General features: G+C 42.2%; 1 pseudogene; it reads left to right on the plus strand.

Moving 5' to 3' along the window:
• Positions 1–253: 253 nt before the first annotated feature.
• On the plus strand, positions 254–20321 carry LOC101828805 (annotated as a pseudogene).
• The last annotated feature ends 599 nt before the right edge of the window (positions 20322–20920 follow it).

The raw sequence follows: 20920 nt of genomic DNA on the forward strand, positions 1-20920 counted from the left end.
GGGTGTGCAGGGAGCATGGGAAGAGGAAGGGAAAGAGGGATCTGCCTCCACTGGAGGAAGAGGAAGGAGATGCAGAAGGAAGTCGAGAAACCTGCACCCTCGGGTCCGCTCTGCAGGCGACAAATTGGAAGGCTGAACCTGAGCGAGGAGACCCTGTCATGGAATACCACCCCCACACCCACACCCACTCCCCCCACCCCAAGAGCCTCGTCGGAGCCCCGCCCAGAACTCCAGTAGGACTCAGAACTACGGGATGGTAGAGAGCAACTTCGGTTCACTTCGACACGTGAGAGCTCTGAAGCTCTCAGGAGCTGGGACCTGACCCAGCCGTGCACTGTGCAAATCTAGGAGCAGATCCGATACTCTTCTCCCAGCTGCCTTCCCGTCTCCAAGCAGGACTCAAGCTCTGTGCTGTGAGCTCAGACCAAGTTAGACCTGCGCAGATGACTCGACCACCCACTGAAGTGACTAGCCCCAGTTCCTGGAAGGTTGTGGTTGACAAGCCTTGAGTAACAATGGCAATCCGGGCCACTTCCTGTCCTTTGTTCAAAGAAATGAACCTTTGGAGTTTAAGATTGCTTCCCAACCATGCCCTGGCGGAAAACCAGAAAGCTTGCTCAGTTCTTACAGCTTAAAAAAAGAAAATACACGAACTGGGTGAACTGGTTTGAATAAAGACAGGCCTGTTCTTGGAAGGTTGGGGGGGTGGATTCTTTTTTTTTTTTTTTTTGATACGTGTAAAAGTGAGCAAAGATGGGAACCCCGAGACGGACTAGGAGGTACTTGTAGGCTCTCTGGCCCACAGTATTGAAGGCTTTTAATGCCAGCACAAGGGAGGGAGGTCTGTGTGGACCCTGTCACAAACAGAACAACCTAGGATTTGCTCCTTTTGTGTTTCTGTCCTATCCCTACACAAACGAAATGCCTCACCTCAGCCCACACTAACAGCAAACTCAGCCCACCCTAACGTCTTTCCGACCAGCGGCCACCATCTCGGGTGGCTTGTGTAGAATAAATATGGTAAAGTGACCCGCATGACACCACAGTCTGAGCAGGCTGCTGAACTCTCCCACTCTCAAGCCACCTTCTACCCACCCTGGGGGCCCTGACCTCCTGCAGCCTAACCCAGTCATGCGCATACAAAGTACACCAAGAACCATGGGTGCAGGGTAGCTCAAATGGCCTTTTCCAGGTTAGAATTTGATGAGGCTTTCTGACTAAGAATTAATCCAAGTATTCTTGTACTTAACATTTATTGAACAACACCTCTCCTGCGGTCTTCAAATTCGAACACTTCTGGGTTTAAACTCCTGAAGCCCTTTGCCCTCTCAACTTTCTCAACTACACACTGAAGAGCAGGAATGCAGCAGTGGCGAAGATCAAGATACCGTGCACCCCACGAAATAATGAACTGTTTTCTCTTTACAGTCAACCTGATATCAGACCGGAAGCATGAACTCCTAGAGTTCAGACTTAGAAAGATCACAATGTATTTATTCCAGCCAGTCTGTGTCCTGGGTGCTATTTAGTGTGGGGAAATTACCCCAGTGCTCATTTAGACGTAACGGAACTTGACCAGCATTGCTTGCTTGCTTTTATTCCCTTCTCAGTAACCCACTTATAAAGAATAATAGGGTTCTAATGAGGATTAATAAAATTTAATAAGGTGTAATTAGAGTCATTCATTTCCTCCATCATACACCTTATAAGAGTGCTGTGTTGATCCAGAAATGCTGCTAATTATGTTGAAACTGTTCTGTGTGTTGGGGAAGATCACTGTACCGCTTCTCCTGAAATACTCATGAATTGCTCAGGTAGGCATGGTGCTGGCACGAGCACTTTAGAAAGTTAATCACAAAGGTAATTGCAACTCATGAGTGTAAGTGACAAAGTCATAAATTGGATGTTTGGTGAACCACATGCGGGGCCATCAGGAGTCCTAACCCAAACCCGAAGCCTCAGTGAGCTCTGTTGTTCTGCTTTCTTATGTCCCCTGGTGCAGTGTGCAGACTTGGGTCAGACAGAAAGTTTGTTCCCACCTGCAAGGTCGGTGCAGTCTAAATACTGGTTTACCATTGCGGAGAATAAAGGCGACAGCAGAGTTTCAGATGAGTTAGAGGCTGTGGCCCTGTGGCCTGAGGAAGGTTCAGGGTTGACATGAAGCTGTCACTGGTCTAGGGATGGCACAAAACACCAGCAGGCTGATTGATCCAGCTACTCCATTGTGCTTATCATAGACCCACACCTGAAGGCCTCACAGAAGTCATGATGACCCTTCCTCAGCAGTGCGTAAGGATTTTTCCTATGCAATTCCCTTGGAGGGGCTGATGTTATTTCTGTAATTGGTATGTAGTTTGTATTTCTGTAGTTTCATGAGATGAAAGCTAGAGGAAGCTAAGCAGCTTGTTCTTAACACTCATTTTTGGGTACACTGAGATTCCACGGTGAGCCCAGGGAGCCTGGCATCTCCCTTTCCACTGCGGAGTGGCCATCTGCTCTCAGTGTGAGCGTTCCATTGTCGGGGCTGATAATCTGCAACAGGGGAGAGGAAGAGCACGGGAGAGGCTAAGAGAAATAGCACAGACATGATCGCCAGGGGAGACGGGAGGCCACAGCTATCGGATGGTGCTCCATCCAGACCAGACTCCTCAGTATGGTTTGTGCGGGCCTTGATGACCAAGTTGGGCCTTCTGCTGCATTTCTGCAGCCCTGAAAGGATCTCCAGCTCTGGCCAGCTGAAGTTAGGGCAGACACCTAAGTACAGCCCCCTGCTCTGTGTTCATGGTCTACTCTCAGGGACAAGCTTCCTTCTCCATCCACTTGGCAACACATGGAGCTCCTGTGCAGTCCCATCTCTCCTGAGGACTCCTATCCCCTGCCACCTCCAGACCACTTCTTGCTCTACTTGAACCTCATCATAAGACACTGGGCCAATCTGTTGGCTATAGTGTCTTCCTCCGACTTTACTCAGAGTATAATATATCCTAGAGTCCCTAACATTATTGCTGCCTTGGTCGTTGTAGCATTCAAAGCTTCAAAATTTTCCCCCTTTCTGTAGATCCTGTCCAAAGACAGAGGAAAATAGAGAAGGTAGAAGGCCTGTGTGTTTAAATAACCAGAGACATCTGGATCCCAGCAGGCCAATGGGAACGTAGAGAAAGAATCAAGAGTCCAAACATTTGAAGATAACATCAAGACTAGTTCATGGTGGGACACACGAGAGAATGTTAAATGCACCCTAATTTACTCACATATTGTGAGTCTGGGAGTCACTTCCTCTGTGGTCTCAATTTCTTTCTCCCATGCAATTACCTTCTTGGCTTTGATGTTCTTCAAGGATCTCTTCAGTTCCCCAAGCTTGATTCTGCAATCTCATCAGTAACCAAGTTCATTTCCACAAAACACAGCATGACACTCGAAGGTGCCTTAATGAATATCATTGAACTCAGGTGCAACCCCTTCATATTCCCTGAAAACCCTCCTGCGTTTTTTTTCCAAACTGTAGGCTGTCCCTTCATCCCCCCACCATCCCAGCCCTTTTATCTCACACAATTCCAGGTCAGCCTATCTCTTCTGCCTCCCTCTCCTCCCAACCCCGAGACAAAGGGGCGGGGGAGGAAAAGCAACCCAATTGGTGTGTCTTCTCCAGAAGGTTGGCCATGTACCCTAACTCTGGGCTGGCACAAGGACAGTTGTCATTTGTTACATTGTTTTCTTTGAGCCCTTCTAGGACTTTTAACATTTTGTACAGATAAATTTTATAAATTCCGGATATAGGTCTTTTACAGAAACACATCTGGTATTAAAGCAATGTCTGTCTTACCAGTTTGTATCAAATTTGTCATAAAAACGCCAAGTCATGGACGTGGTTGAGGTGCAGTCTATCTCATACCCATAGGGATTAACTAGACCACAAATTGAATGAATCTGGGTCTCTTACTGTGCAACTAATCATAAGTTTAGCTGTAAACTCCTGATGTGGATAACTTTCCCTTTTTAGTCTCTGTTTGGGTGTCCTTTGGGTAAAGCTTATTATAGGATGCTTATCAAACAATTATCTAAGAATCATCAAATGTATTATGGCACAAAGTTGTATATAGTGCAGTCCTTTCTCTGCATATCCTTTCTCCTCCTGGTACACTAATCTACCCAGTCATAACCCAGGGACCTCCCTCTCTTACTAATCCCTCTCCCAATCAGTTGTCGACTCTAGCCTATAGCTCTCTCTACTGTGAGTATACTCCTTCCAAATCCAGAAGCCAGGCATTGGCATCTTTAACACCTGCAAATCCAGTGTGGGAGCAGAGATGGTACACAACAGCATAAGTGCCACAGCTGGTTCCCTCTCACAAGGTTTTTGCTTTTATATTTTGATTTTTTATGACCTTTGTGAGACGGGGTCTCACTATGTTGACCAGGCTGACCCCAAATTCACAGATATCTGCCTAGCTCTGCTGGGATTAAAGGTGTGTACCACTATTCCTGGATCCACAAGGTTCTCATGAGCAGAGACTCAAACTGATTCTCACAACATTACTTGCTTTTCATAGTGTTCTCTTCTCACCTACTTGAAACTAGTGTTTAAATATCCCCATATTTAATGGGGGAGATGATGTGCCCACGACACATCTTATCCTACCAAGTAAAACCTCCAGTGCTAGGAATGAGTTATCTCTTGTTGAGTCATTGACCAACTCCAAATATCATAGGTTATTTCCAACCTATTGTTTACTTTCCACAACATGATAGTAAGTAAGGTACAACTTACTTATGATACTGAACATGGAGAAATCCAGCTGGTGCCTAACTAAAAGCTTCACCCCAGTGACTAACATTATGGTACTAAAAGATACTACTGGATGAAAACAATAATCATCACTATCTCCCATCTACAAACCTTGTAACCTGCAACAGCAACAGTGGCACAAATGTTATGGGAGTAACCACTATCTGATTGGTTTTAAGTCCCACTCCATAAGATGAAATCTATACCCGGCACTGCTAAAGTGATCAAGAACTTGAGACTGGAGAAGTCATGGGCCCAAAGGAAATACCTACTACCACTATTGTGATAAAGGACCATAGCAGTAACTCCTCATGGCATCGCTGTATCCTTTGGTAAGTGCATAACTCAACGCTCGTCAGAGAAGCTTCTTCTTTCAGTGGATGGTAACTAAGACAGAGCCCCACAACTGGAAAATGTGCCAAGCACTCAGTCCTAAAGGAAATGCCTTAATTAAACCATGACCCTCACAGATCCAGGATCTGTGCAGAAGAGAAGGCAGAGAGACTGTAAGGAGTCAGAGGTGATGGGTGACTTCAAGGAAAAAGCATTTTCCAGATGCAACAGGACTGGTACACATAAGAACTCAGACACTGTAACAGCACATACGATACCTGCACAGGTTCATGAAGTCCCATCCCTGAGAAGGGGAGGTGGATACAAAGTCCCACCCTTAACCAAGAAGAAGCTATTTGCAACTGATGTCTGCTGAGAAAGCAAAAATCAGTTTTCTACAGTGGAATGTCACTGAGTATATCAGCCAGACTTCAGGGGAGGGTTTCATGTGCAGTAGTAGGGGGACAACACAAAATAGACATTATGGTGTCAGAACATGGTCCAGGAATGGAGTCCTGTGAGAATTCTGAGTGCCTGGGAAAACACTGCAAGAAAGCAAGACAAGAGTTTGAGACTTCAGTTTCTTCAAACATGGAATTATTCTTGGATAGGAGTGCATTTGCTTCAAATTACTCATTATTGTTTGCTGTGGTTATTCAATTAGATGTTTAAAGGACTCTATGGAAAAACTTGTTTTTTGCTACTTGCGTCTTGTTGTGATTGCACACAGCATGAAGGCATGAGGACTTTACTATGTGACATTTCTTAGTCCTCAACGTATAAAGTGTTAGAGGCTCTGGATAAAGTTGTCTATTGCATGAGACTTGAATCGGCCTCATTTTTCGGCTCCACCCTCCTGGGTCCTGCTGCCTCTAAAGCAGTGACAGGATGGTATTTTGAGAGTTTTTTATTTTAGTATTTTTGTATTATTATTTTTTGTTGTTGCTGTTGTTTGTTTTGGCTTTCATTTTTAGAGTTTTTGTCTTTTTTTTAAGGGAGAACAAGAGAAAGAAACAGCATTAAGTTGCAGTTGGGTGACTTGGGAGGAGTACAGAAAGGGAGATAATATGATTAAAATATATTGTATGATAAAAATTTAAGTAAAATATTCCCATATTTTATTCAACATGCACCCAGATAAAAGCTAGCTGCTGCTTCTGGCTTTCAGCCAGGGAGTAGTGATCAGCCCTCAAGTCAAAAGGAAAAGAGGTATGATGGGCTCAAGGGTAATTTAAAGAAAAATCTGTACTGCATGCCGTCACTGAGCTTGCTAACATTGGTATTGGATAGGACTCTACTAAATATTTACCAGAAAATTTAAACGTGACCTGAATATACAATACTAATAATGCTGAAATAAACAAACTTGAAAAGTTCTTCTATAATAAAAATGGAATAGTGAGTTATGTACTTTTTTAATTTATTAGATTTTAGTGTATGAATTTTTTGGCCTGCATGTATGTGTGTGTACCACCTGCATACCTGATGCCTGGGGAGGTCAGAAGAGGGCCAGAGATTCCCTGGAACTGGAGTGACAGACATGTCAGCCACCATGTGGATACTGGGAGTTGAACCTGGATCCTCCGCAAAATCAGCAAGTTCTAGCACCAGCCTCTATGTTTGTATTTTTTATGATCATTTGAAGGGGTTACTGTTTTCAGCTTACAGAATGATACTTCTCTTTGTGTGCTGACTCATTGAGTAGTACACAGTCTTTCTCTCCTGCTCCCCTCTAGCTCCAGATCCCCAGCTGGTTGCAGCCTAGAACCCAAGTCACCAAGAAGGCTCTGGCCCTTCTAGTTTTCTTTGAGCAGTTTATTATCAGCTATCTGTTTGCCTTTGACACATGGTAGGATAGAGAATCAAAGAAACAGTGAAACCCTTCATGTTCTCCTGAATAGAAATATAGGCAGTTACATTGTATCTGTAAATCCCAAGTAGGAAGGCTCACAAATGGAAATTTCATGGGAAGGATGCTCAGGTTACAATGGTGGAGACTTGTGCTCAACTCTGGACTCTGCAGAGAAGGTGTGGACTCAGGTATTCTTCTGAGCCTTAGTCACCCATCTAGTCACTTACTCATTCATCTAATCCCTTCTTTTGTCTCTTTGTGGCATGAGTAAGGCAAAGCAATGAATGTAAAAGTGTGTTGGGAACCGGCTCCATACAAACGCAGACTATTGGTACTTGGGTTTACAATTCTTTTTTCAATCTTTTTGAGACAGGCTGTCACTGTTCTGTGTAACCTTGACTGGCCTGCAGCCTGCTATGTAGATTAAACTCGCCTTGACCTCAGAGATCCATCTGCCTCTCCCCTCCTAGTGATGAAATTAAGGTATACACCACCATGCCTGGCTTGAGTTCACAATTCATAACAACTCTTTCTAAGCTCCATTCAACAATCCTCTACTCTCAAGTTAGCTTCCAATGCTCTGTTGTGGTATATTTGGCCCTTCTGTGGGAACACCAGACCTTGAGCAGAGACCCACTTCCCCTTCTGCCTGGGAGTAGGCAGCTGTAAAACAATGTTTACTAAAAACATGTTTACTAAAAACAATACAATGCCTGGGGGCATTAAGTTCCTGGAAAAGGCCTGCCCGCAGAAACCACCCTGACCTCGACCTTATCCAAAGACTAACCACCTCTTCTGCCACGCCCAGATCAGTTTTTTGGTGTCAGGGCAGAACCAGCCAGGGGAGAGGAGAGAGCAGAAGCTTCTCTGGTGGGAGCCTTTCTTAGGAAGTTTTCTTGAACCTTTTTGGGGCCTGCTTAAAGTTTTCTTTACATCGTTGAACGAGTCTCTGTGTTGTCAATCCCCGACACCCTCCGCACGTTCTCAGACACAGGCCTCGCAGCAGACGCGACACCTTCATTGGTTAATATGTAAGAAAAGATATCCCAAACCTCAAACTGACCAAAATTCACTATATATAAGCCTTGATTTCCCCAGAGCATGAACATCTTGCTAGCATTAAGTTCTTAAAATAAAAGTTTGATGTCTAAATGATCCAAATTGATGTCTAAATACACTGAATGTTTTTCTTTAAGAAAAGTGCTTGCAACATTAGGATAAAGACAGAATCCCTAATTAAGTTCTTTAAAGCACATAGCTTTGACATTTTATCCTACCTTTGATTGCAGTTAAAGCATTGCACTTGATCAACCTGGCAGATGCAAGAAGAAACAAATCTGATTTTGTGTCTTTTTATTTTATGATGACTAATTATTAGAACTTGCAAAATTATCTAAATTTCTATGTCTTCTATTACATGTATCCCACTTCATCAAAAGGCAAGCAGCTTTCATTTGGGGCAAAGAATATTGACTTAAAAGTTCTGTGCAAATCAGTCCCTGTCACTAACTCACTGCTTAATAGTTGACTTTGACTATGAGATTATAAACTTTGGATCTGTCTGTCCTTCTGGAGAGTGGATACAATGCCAGAAACTCCTCTTGATCTGGAGTCTTGCGTCAAAGTCTAAAACACAAATTCTAGCTGTAATTTGTTAAATAGGGTTACCCTATGTTGTTAGTAGCATTACTGTGCTGCATAGTTTTTTGTCAACTTGACACAAGCTAAAGTCATCTGAGAGGAGGGAGCACCAATTAAGAAAAGGGTGCTAGCATTTTCTTAATTAGTGATTGATAAGAGGGGGCACAACTTATCCTGATGGTCTGGGTTCTATAAGAAAGAACCATGAGGAGCAAGTCATGAGGAGCAAGCCAGTAAGCAGCACTTATCCTCTGCATCAGTTTCTGCCTCCAAGATCCTGCCCTGTGTGCGTTCCTGTCCTGACTTCCTTTGATGATGAACAATGGTGTGGAAGTGTAAGCCAATTAAACCCTTTCCTCCCCCATTGATTTTTGGTCATAGTGTTTCATCACAGCAATGAAAACCTTGACTATGACAATTACCCTTCTCAAAAGTGTACTAATTCAGGAAGTAGAAGTTTTGCTTATCCCAAAGCATAGGACTTCTTCAGACAAACCTTTCTTGAGTAGTTACTATCTAAAATGCTTCTGAAGATAAACTTTCAAACAGTTGTGCATCCCACTGTTAAAGAAAGCGGACATGATAAGCTATAAATAAATAATTTATGAAGTCTGAAAGTGCTATGCTATGTGTGCTTTAAGAAGGAAAATAATTACATTCTATTATCTATCTATCTATCTGTTTATTTATTTGATGGTTTTTCAAGACAGGGTTTCTCTGTATAATAGCCCTGACTGTCCTGGAATTCACTTTGTAGACCAGGCTGGCCATGAACTCATAGAGATCTTCCTGCCTCTACATTTAACGACAATTAAAGGCATGAGTCACCACACTTGGCATCTTTTTTATTCTTTCCTAAATATTTCAAGTACCTACTATACAGAATATCCTTGACTAAATATTAGAGATTCATCAGGGAGCTATTCATTGCCAAGGGACTGCTCCAGACTAGCTGAAGCTTTAAACACATGAATATGTTCAATTATCATAGAGAGTGATAAATGTTAGATGATGAAGCAGAGCCACTTTTATGGGCCCCAGCAGGATGTGCCTAAGATGGGGTGTTTTGGGAGCTCAGAGGTACACACAGGTCTTGGAGAATAGGGGTACACAAGTGCTAATGAAAGAAGCAGGGCCAGAGAAATGGCTCAGTGGTTAAGAGCCCTGCTCTTTCAGAAGACCAGGGTTTGTTCCCAGTCTAACATCCAAATGTGTCTCCAGCTCCAGGGCATCCAAGGCCATCTTCTGCCTCCCACTGACAACTGTACACATGTCACACACACACACACACACACACACACACACACACACACACACACACACACACCTTATAAATAAAACAAACCCAAAAAACAACAATGACAGGAAAAGGAAAAGAAACAATAGGTTAAACGAGACCTAAAGGCAAAGCATTCAGCATATATACACCGACACAAAGACAGCAGTGAGAGGCTTAGTAGAATCAGGGAATTTAACATAGTTCATCAAGGCCAGCATAGACTATGGCAAAAATAAGGAAAAAAACGTTTATGAAGGCAGAGGCGATAGAAGTGACATAATTTGGGCCAATGTAGGAAGAAGATTAGGCAAGGAAAGGACTAAAGCAAAGCCTGAGGATGTGACAGGACAGTAGACAGTCTATCCTAAACATTGCCTCTACTGGTCCATAATGGACTCTTGAATACAAAGTGGGCTTCGCAGAGCTGTGCTCAAGATACTTAAGCAGCAATGTTAACATGATGTGAATTTACTTCATACATCTAATTGATCCTAAGTGCCTTATCACCTGCACGTTACATGCATGTATATAATTTGGAAGTTAACAGAATCCAGTATTCTGGGTTAATGGGCAAGGGAAAGCTGGACCTCTGTGTAAGACTTGTATCAAGTAGATTAAAATGCAGTCATGCCCATTAGAACTCTATTTCTGCTTTCCCAAACTAGACTACAACAGCCCCAATCACAGACCTCCATAGGAATAAAGCCCAATGATAAGTTGAATTAAGGCAGAAATAGAATATGATGCTCAACTCTTCAATGGGAATGGAAATGACCAACACCCACATGGACAGGGTAGAATAAATGGTCAGCTACATAATAGAAGCAAATGATCACTCATTTGATGAAAGGTAAGTAGAAAACAAGACAGCTATGATGTCTATTTAAAATATATTTATTTGAGAGGCAGAGGCAGGCAAGTCTCTGTGAGTTCTAGGACAGTCTGGGCTATGTAGAGAGACCCTATCTTGGAAAAACAAAACAAATACATATAATGTTGGGCAATGTTTGCCCTTGTAGGAAATGAACTGGGTTCTGACAACAGAAGTAGGAAATAATTTATTATGATGACATGGAGTAACTTTTAGAGTCTACTATATGCCATGAAGTTATTTAACTGGCTAATGGGGAAATTCCTGGCACACCTGCTGCCTGTTGACATCATTATACTTCTGGTGTCTCTAGTAGTAGGTGCTACCTGAGAAAACAAGAAGTTCTGTTCTGTTTCCTTGAGCATTAGTCAATGCCTGGGGTAGACACTCTCACTTGAGAGCAGAGAGACCTTTGCCTATTGTGCCAGATCCTGCCTTTATGTTGGATGCCAGGGGAACTCCTGTGCCCATACAATCTAATGAAAACTAGCTTATTGTAGGAACAAACATGGAAATCATAATTGAGAACACAGGACTGGAGAAGTGATGACATAAATGATTGACATAACTGATATAAGCAAACTGCTCTGTCAGCAAATCCCTCCTCCCTTGTCAAGACGAGTTGAGTGTAGCTTTCCCCACCATCTATCTGGGCCCTGCTGCATTGTAGTCCCCCAAATAACACATATGACACTGTATTAATTATAAAGCTGTTGTCCATTTGCTTGTTTTTTACTGGCTAGCTCTGACTTAAGTATTTAAGCCATAATTGTTAATCTAAGTATTTCTCTTACCAGAGAAAGGGTCTGGACCTCTTACTTCTATGGCAGCTACATGATGTCTGCCTGTGTCTCTTTTTCCCAGAATCCTCCTCAACTCCTAGTCCCACCTATCTTGCTTCCCTATTGGCCAACAGTGCTTTATTGACATATACACAGGACTTCCCCATCAAAGACGCTTCCAAAGAACATGCTCACGAGTTAAGGTTACCCATGAAGACATAGCACAGCAGGCCTTATGGGGTGCAGAAAGAGAACTATACCCTCTCACAAGCATCTGGGAAAAGTCTCTTCATCTTTCACTGTGTTTACGAGTACCTAATGAAACAAACCCTGTAGTTGGACACATATTTTTCCTAAAAAGCTTAGCTCATGACTAAGATTATGCATTGATCAGAAGAACCCAGATGTAGCTAGAACATTATTGGTGATGTAGTAATTAATATACTCAGATCCATGAAAAGGGTACTGGAAAGAAATAGAGCAAATTATTTTTCATTCTTTGTTTTTGAGACCTGTCCTCAACATTCGCTAGTCTGAACTTTGTAATAAACCAGGCTGGCCTCCAGGTTTTAGATTTTAGTGATCCTCCTGCCTCTGCCTCTTGCATGCTTGGATTTTGGAATGTGCCACCTTGCCCAGTCACAACAATATATTAAGTGGTGGAAAATATTACTTCCTTTGAAATCTATTTTTTTCAAGTGTTCTTAGCTGAAATGGTTAGTCTGGCTCTATAAAGACAGACTATATTTTTAAAAATGTCTTCTAACATGATGAAAATACCTAGACAAGGAGGAAAACCATGGTTCCTTTCTGATGATTTCCCTGTCTTCCTCAACACTCCTGTTCCTATGCTCTGATCTGATGACACTGCCTACTACACAGCATGAGAACCTGTGTTCAGATCCTCAGCATTCATGTGAGTAGCTGGGTGGTACACAGTTGTAATCCACTGCCGGGGGTAGGGTGAGGCAGGCAGATTCCATAAACTCATTGTCAATCTAGCTTAGCCAATCATTAAACTCAAGATTCAGTGAAAGACCTGTCCAAAAAAATGTGTCAAGTGATCAAGGAACACAATCTCTGGGTTCCACATATACTGATACACACACACACACACACACACACACACACACACACACACACACACAGAGAGAGAGAGAGAGAGAGAGAGAGAGAATTCCATCCCTCCCACCCCCCACCCCCACCCTCAGCTACTCAAAATTCCAGTGAGCACAAACAAGTTCCATGGTCCTTCAAAGTCAGCCCAGGTGTAACCATCCATGAAGACATCTCTAAAAGTTAGATCACTGCTATTGCAACCCATCTCTGGGTCTACATGCCTCTTAAATTTTTTGTTACAAAGCAATAGTTGCTGTAGTCATGGTGGTAACCGTAGTAATAATGTATAGTGAACTCCTGAAGGCCTCTTGGTGTTTTGAAAACCAATAATGATTTACATCAATAACAGGTAGTAAGTGGATGATGGATCATTTGTCCTGGGGTTTGTGCAGATCCTGAAGGGAATGCAAGAGCATGCCATTTCTCCTTTTCTCTCACCAGTGCTCTCTTTACAGATGCTAGGATAGCAGATAGCAGGTGTCAAAAAGAAAAAACTCAAGAAAATACTCATGATTCTTTTTAAAGTTTCTTTTAAAGGTTATTTGTATGTCTGTATGTATGTGTATATGTCCGTGTCTGCATGTACATGTGCTTTGTGTCATGTACAGGTGTCTGCCAAGTCAGAGTGTGTTGGCTCCCCTGAAGCTGGAGCTTTAAATGACTGTGCGAGTCCCCAAATGTGGGTGCTTTGAATTAAACTCTGGTCCTATGCCAGAACAGTACTACTGTGTTCTCAATCTCTAAGACATCTCTCCTGGTCCTCATGTAGCTCTTCTGTTTTAAACTAGTGTTTGGTTATTTTTCTTATTATATGTTTTGTTTATGTGTTGCACTGCATTTTCTTTTGAATCTGATACATTAAAGTCATAAGTCGTTTTAGACACACACACACACACTCTCTCTCTCTCTCTCTCTCTCCCTCCCTCCCTCCCTCCCTCCCTCCCTCTCTCTCTCTCTCTCTCTCCTCTACCTTGGCCATGTTATTTCCTTGATTCTAGGGGAATAGTTTGTTTTAAAGTTAGAAGAAATGAGTTTGGATTGAGATATTTCTTACGCACCTTCCAAGTCTTGCTTTCTACAATTCTAAACAGATGCTGAAGCCACATTTTGCTTTCAGAGGGCTCTCTGATGCTCTGGTCCAAGCGTTATAGCGCCAAAGTACCACAATTATTAACAATGCTTAGGGAGTTGCCACAGAGTTCAGTCTGATTCTCTCTCCATTCTCAATCTCCTACAATACAGTGTTAGGTAGTCTTTTCTTTCTAGGAAGACTCAAAGCCAAAGGTTTCTTCTATGTGCTGCTGACCTTCTCAAGTGAAGCCATGCCTTATGCATTCACAGCTGCCTCCAATTAATCTCCGTCCCAGGGGCCAGTCCATGACCATGCATGACTCAGCAAGCCCAGCTTCTAAATGAGCTCTTCCTTGTGACTAGCAATCACCAATTATGTGTTTCTCATGCAGCTGTTGAAAGTTTAGGAAAGCTCTACTTTCTTCGAAATATGTGTCTCCAGCTCCAGTTCAATGACCAACTTTTAATACATTAGATGGGAAGTATATGAAAAAATCTACTTGGCTTATAGCTATATTATCAACTGCATAGGGTACACACCGTCAAACCTACCATCCATGTAGCCATGGATGCCTAACATTCATTTACAGTGTTATCAATGGTAGTTTTGACATATCTATGTGATATCCCCATCAATGATTGCTGAGTTGACTCTCTAATGGGCTGTAGTTGGAAAGTATCAAGAGGTGACTTGGGAAATGTCTCAGCAGCTAAGAGCCTATACTGCTCTTTGCAGAAATCCAGAGTTGGACCCAGAACCCATATTGGGTAGTTCACAATGGCTCCAGCTCCAGGGAAATCTGATGCCCTTGACTTCTGTAGGTACCCACACTCATGTCCACATAACCCCCCAAACACACACATAATTGTGTTCTTTTAATCTTTTATAAAAGGAGCATCACTAATACCCTGAACTTTCTTTATAGTCAATAATGCTGAGTCTGTTAGCTAGAAATGTTGCCCATATATTATTTGGTTTTTTGTTTTTTTGTTTTTGTTTTTGTTTTTTTTACCATAGGTAACCACTTGGATTCTCATATATTATCTTAGCTGCCTAAGGAAAAAAATCTTATTTTCCTTTTTCTGTATAGCCATCTAGATCCCCACCAAACATGCCCTCCCACCCCTAGCACACATAGGACTACTCTGATACTTTGCATTCTCATTTTAAAATTCTGCTACATTTGCAGTTTTCTATTATGTTTTACCTGTATTTTTCTATGAACGTCAGCCCTAGACAGATGGAATCAGAATCTTAGGCACACCTTTGCAGATAGTTGGTCTCCCTTATCCAGAGTCAATTTTAGATGAAATTTTAAAAAGCATGAGTCCTTAACATTTACAAACATTTCCCATTGCTATTCTCTCGACAATATAGTAAAATAACTATTTACATAGCATTTAAATGTATTAGGCACTACAAGTAATTTGGAGATTTAAAGAACATGGGAGGATATAGGTAACTTGTATGCAAATATCATGGCATTATAGGTAAGGGTCTTGAGCATTCATATTGTTTGTTATCTGTGAGAAGTTTTGGAACTAATCTCCTATGTACACTGAGAAGGTACTAAAACTATAAAAAAAAACCTTTGTAGATCCTTTGTGAAGCAAGGCCATCTGCTGTGGAATAACCTTTTTGTATACTATAAAAATATATGTCACTCTGATTGGCTTAACAAAAAACTGACCGGCCAATAGTTAGGCAGGATTTCCAGACACAGAGGACCCTGGGAAGAAGAATGGCGTCACAGGAAGATGCCCACCAGACACAGCGGAAGCGTGACATGTAGGAGATGAGGAAACAAGCCCTGAGTCATGTGGCAGCATATAAATTAATAGAAATGGGTTAAGTTATAAGTGCTAGTTAGAAACAAATCTAAGCTATCGGCTGAGCTTTCATAAGTAATAAGAAGTCTCTGTGTCACATTTCCTCCATGAAGAAAGGAGCAGAGTGATCACGAGTAAGTTATTAAACACAAATCCCAGTGCCAGGAGTGCGTATCCCCTCATAAGTTGTTGGTCAGGGAGATCACAGAGACCCTCAAAACATTACAGGTTTTGCCATTCCTCTTGGTTCCCCATGGGGACTAAATGGTAAGGCCCCATCGTTGAAGACACCACACACCTAGGAGGCATAATGTAGAAGGCTGAGACTAAGATGGAAGCTTCTTCCTTACCAGCTAGCTCTCATGGAGTGTGTGCGGACTTCTGGAGGAGAAGAGCCATCAGTGGTCCTGCTCAGATGTGAACCGTGTGACCCACGAGGCCATCCCACCAAGAAAGTATGCTCATCTGCTTAATATTGATACTAAGTTAGGTGAGCAGTGGTTTGACGGGATTTCAGACCCATTCCACAGTGAGAAGAATTCATTCTTGGTATTGTAAAGCTACTCCAAAACCCATGGTGGGGAAGAAACTAGGCTTCAGCAAAAAGCAGAATACAGTTGTATAAATAAGTTAATGTAGCATCGGGCTGCCTTCTGAATATTTGTACAAATTCTATGCTCAGCTTTAAGAAGAGAAGCCTCCACTTTCAGTGAGTGGCAGAGAGTGCAGACAGTCATTGCTGTAGAAGATGCTAAGAGATAGGTAAGTGAGTATCCATCCTCTAAACCAGACTTTTATATCATTCCCTCTAAGACTTAGGGAGTTTTGCAGAAGAGGGAGGGAGAAAGAATATAAGAGCCAGAAGAGAGCTAAGTGTCATCTCCTGGGCAAGGCACAGCATGGACTGATGACAGTTGTAGTTCCCAGTGTTGCGTCTGCCCAAGATCGGGCTTATCAACAACCAGATCTGTATGGGAAGGAGTAAGGGGCCCCAAAACTCGCTGCTGAATTATTGGCTACTCATAGACCCAGTGCAGGAAATAATTGTCTTACATCTCAAAACTACCAGTGACCCCACCAGGCTCCAATGGACTCTTCTTCTTCTTCTTCTTCTTCTTCTTCTTCTTCTTCTTCTTCTTCTTCTTCTTCTTCTTCTTCTTCTTCTTCTTCTTCTTCTTCCTTCTCCTCCTCCTCTTCTTTGTTTTTTTGAGATAGGGTTTCTCTGTGTAGCCCTGGCTGTCCTTGGACTCACTCTATAGATCAGTTGAACTCAGAGATTCATCTGCCTCTGCCTCCCTGCCTGGCTTTCCAATGGATACTTCTAATCCAGTGGTCACGTAGATGACCATGGTTAAACTAAATGGGTCACAGAACAAAACTGAAAGTCATAGAGACAGACAGGGTGGTAGGGTGATTGGGATGGTAGCATGTAAGAAAGGATGTAAGGCAGAGTAATCAGAACACATTGTGTAGCAAGGCATGAAGTTGCCAAACAACAACATTACTTCGTCCATACAAGTTGTTTTTAAAAATAGCTAGGTATTTTGCCACACACCTTTAATCCCAGCTTTCAGGAGGCAGGCACAAGTGGATCTCTGTGACTCTGAGGTCTACACAGTGAGTTTCAGGGCAGGCAGGTCTATAGAGTGAGACCCTCACTTAAAAAAAAAGTAATGGCTGGGCATTGGTGGCACACGCCTTTAATCCCAGCACTCAGGAGGCAGAGGCAGGTGGATCTCTGTGAGTTCGAGGCCAGCCTGGTCTACAGAGCGAGTGCCAGGATAGGCTCCAAAGCTACAAAGAGAAACCCTGTCTCAAAAATCAAAAACAACAACAACAACAAAAAACTAATGATAAAAATCAAACTAAAAAAGGAATCTAGCCTTATATGTATGGTATCATATGCCTGTAATCCAAATAGTTAAGAAGCTAGGGTAGGGAGTAGAGAGATTGTGCGTCCAAAGATATCTTGAGCTATTTTTTGGTTAGCTTTTTATAAAACCAAACCAACCAACCAAACAAACAAGCAAAAAGGAGTACTAGCATAAACCCAACTATCTGCCTGTGCTAACATTACAGCCCTGCCACTTAACTTTTGACCTTGATGGCTCCCTTAAGCACTACAAACTTGGCAATGCAGATATAATAGTTCCTGTCTTATAGGCTCATTTGTGAGCATGTTTAAGCACTAGGAGTATCTAGTGGTTAGTGCTTAGTAGGTGTCTTAGTTAGGGTTTTTGTTGCTGTGAAGAGGCACCATGAACATGGCAAGTCTTACAAAGGAAAACATTTGAGTGTCTTACAGTTCAGAGATTTAGTTCATTGCCACCATGGCAGGAAATGGTGGCACACAGGTAGACATGGTGCTGGAGAAGGAGCTGAGAGTTTTACAACTCCATCTTTACGCACCAGAAGTGAACTGTCTTCCACACTGGGCATGGTTTGAGAAAAGGAGACCCCCAAAACCCACCCACATAGTGACACATTTCCTCCAACAAAGCCACACCTCCTAATTGTGCCACTTCCTTTGGAGGCCATTTTCTTTCAAACCACCCCTGTATATTCTGAGTATAAAATACCATCAATTTGTAGGTGATGCCGTTCCCTGAACTGGGGTCCTGGATTGAAAAGGGAGAAAGCAAGTTGAACACCAGCGTTAGTTTTTTTTTGTTTTGTTTCTTTCTGCTCCTTGACTGAAGATGCAATGTGACTAAACACATCACATTCTTGCTGCCAAGACAGACGGCACCTTCAAACTGTGAGCCAATGTAAACCCTCCCTCCTTTCAGTTGCCTCTGTCAGGTATTTTGTAAGAAAGGTGAGAAAAGTAACTAATACATCAAGGCAAAGTGAATGTGCAGGTTAGACATGGGCAAGCTTCAGCACAGAAGAGAGGAAAATGTGAATTTATTTTCACTTTCTTTATGACTTGCATGTTTTGCTTCACGGAACTGCTTTTAAAAAAACATACTGTACTTTGTTGAAATATCAAGGAGTTAAAAATAACAAATTTAATCTTTAAGCAAAAGTTGGCATTACTTTGGGCAATCATACATTTACATAGGTGGCAATGGTAATCTTACCTGTGCCATATGGACATACCTTCACAATATGACTTTGCTATATTTTCTCATAAAGGAGTAGAATTTACTGATGGGGGAAGTCCTTCTGCATATGTTTGTCTTATTGGTTAATAAATAAAGCAATGTTGGACAATAGAGAAGCAAGATAGGAGGGACTAGGAGCAGTCTGGGAAATGTAGTCAAGAGTAGAGAGTCGCCCTGTGATCCCTAGAAGAGAGGACTCACGAGGCTGGTGTATTCTGTAAGACAAGATCTTATAGAAATATATATATTTATATATATATACATATATATATATATATATATATTAGTAGTTATGGGTTAATACATAAGACAGAACTAGCTAATGAGAAGTCCTGGACATTGGCAGACTAACAGAGTCTCTGTGTGTTATTTGGGTTTGATGCTGCTCTGGGACCAGGCTGGCGGGAAGAATGCATGTTACAGTTTACTGATCTTTTAGAAATGGACTGGGGTTGTTTGGACCAATAGAGGAAGATGGCAGAAGTGGCATGGTGTACTTCTGATCTTAGGTAGAGAGGAATAATGTGGCCTTTGCTCCTAGCCACCACGTGGAAAAGCCTGAGCTAGCTTGCTAGAAGCCAGAGACATAATATCTCACTTGAACCATCAATTGGCCATAAACAACCTACTTCCTATAGCTGTCTGAATACACCAAGGCAATGGCTATTCAGCTGATCCCAGTCCAAATTATTAACCAAAAATCAGTGGGTTGATAAGTACATCATGCCACTCAGCTTAACACTGGTTTGTTACACAGAAAATCATCACTGATATACATAGCACATGCCATTGAAGGCTATTTAGTTTGGTGAAATTGGCTGGCCATTAACAACTTCTCAGACTTTTAAAAGAGAGCCTGGAATGAAAAGGGTCATTAAAGGGCTTTGAACACAAACTCACCATAGAAGTATAGATGGCTGGCATTTTCACGGAAGCTATTTTGGCTTGTTTTCTTTTCTTTTTGCAAGGGTGATGCTACTATATGAGTTAGACTTACAAAGAACATCTTTTTCAATGTGATCTATAATAATCTCTCCATTTATTTATCCATTTTATATTTTACCAAGTACTTTGAAACACAATGTCACATATGGTCTGGAATTAAAAATCATTAGAGCTGGTCATTACTACTACCAGAAAAAGTTCCATAGAGCTAAGCAGCCAAGATATGTGACTTCACTGAGGACCAGACCACAGAATTCAAGGAGGTCCGCCAGCTGTTTGACAGAACAGGTAATGGTCTCTATCTGTCCCACAAATGTGGGGATGTGATGAAGGTCCTGGACCAGAGCCCTACCAACACTGAGGTACTTGAGGTCCTGGGGAACCCCAAGAATGATGAGATGAATGTGGAGGTAGCTGGACTTGGTGACAACTTCCTACCGTGCTGCGGACTATGGCCAAGAACAAGGATGGGGGAACTCAGGAGGGTTATGTTGAAGGCCTACATGCACTGAGAAGGAAGGGAACAGTGCCATCATGGATGCTGAAATTCATCATGTCCTTGTCACATTGGGTGAAGAGATGGCAGAGGAAGAAGTAGAGATGCTGGTGGCAGGGCATAAGGACAGCAATGACTGTATCAACTACGAAGAGCTTGTCTGGATGGTGCTGAATGGCAGAGAACATTTCCATATCCTGAGCCAGTGATTTGCTCAATATGAGATTTCTGTCACCCCAAAGGCTTCCTAGGCTCCTTGCCTGTCTGTTCTGTTTTGGGTGATGTTTGCCTTCACCAAATAAATTTTTTCTCTTTGCCCTAAACATAAATAAACAAAAAAATAAATAATACAATTTTTTGTTTTTCGAGACAGGGTTTCTTTGTATTATTTTGGAGGCTGTCCTGGAACTCGCTCTGCAGACCAGGCTGGCCTCGAACTCACAGAGATCTGCCTGCCTCTGCCTCCCGAGTGCTGGGATTAAAAGCATGTGTCACCAATGCCCGGTTTAAATAATACAAATTTAAAAAATCATTACAGCTCAGCTTTAAGATCAGAGGTTTTCCAAGTGGCTACCACAGACCTTAGGGCTAACCCTAACCCTCTGTGTTGTCTATTTTTAAGTTAAGATTTCATTTGAAGAATGTGTGAAATGATAACCTATGCAACTCAAACTGTTCATTCACAGAAACTACAAATCAACAACCTGCCTTCCACACACATATAAAAGCAGGTCTTGTACCTCAGTGCTAACTTTAAAACCCCACCACAGTCTCTATTTCCTTCCAGTTTGTGATCACTCAGCCTGCC

Source organism: Mesocricetus auratus, unplaced genomic scaffold (genome assembly GCF_017639785.1).
Source record: "Mesocricetus auratus isolate SY011 unplaced genomic scaffold, BCM_Maur_2.0 Super-Scaffold_100008, whole genome shotgun sequence".
Taxonomy (NCBI): domain Eukaryota; kingdom Metazoa; phylum Chordata; class Mammalia; order Rodentia; family Cricetidae; genus Mesocricetus; species Mesocricetus auratus.